The sequence below is a fragment of the Penaeus monodon genome, chromosome 15 (genome assembly GCF_015228065.2).
Source record: "Penaeus monodon isolate SGIC_2016 chromosome 15, NSTDA_Pmon_1, whole genome shotgun sequence".
In the NCBI taxonomy this organism is placed as follows: Eukaryota; Metazoa; Arthropoda; class Malacostraca; order Decapoda; family Penaeidae; genus Penaeus; species Penaeus monodon.
Window position 1 is genome coordinate 4544379 of NC_051400.1, and position 214 is coordinate 4544592.

Below are 214 nucleotides of genomic sequence, written 5' to 3' on the forward strand. Positions count from 1 at the left end.
CATCTGGCCTTGCTTTACAGATTTTGTTTTTTGCCTCAATGGCTGTATAATAAAGCAATAGTAAACTAAGGCTTGAGAATATTTCATAGTCCCTGGCATGTGTGTACTAACAGAAACTTACCAAAGACCATGAAGTAGACACCTGATGGAAATTCCTAACAGATTCTTGTCAGGTTTTTCCACATTACTAAAATATGTGTAATACAATAGAGTC

General features: G+C 35.5%; 1 protein-coding gene across 1 annotated transcript in view; it reads left to right on the forward strand.

Moving 5' to 3' along the window:
* LOC119581700 (ankyrin-2-like) overlaps positions 1–214 on the forward strand; it is a gene marked incomplete at its 5' end in the record, with an annotated part of 102055 nt that overhangs the window by 47909 nt on the left and 53932 nt on the right.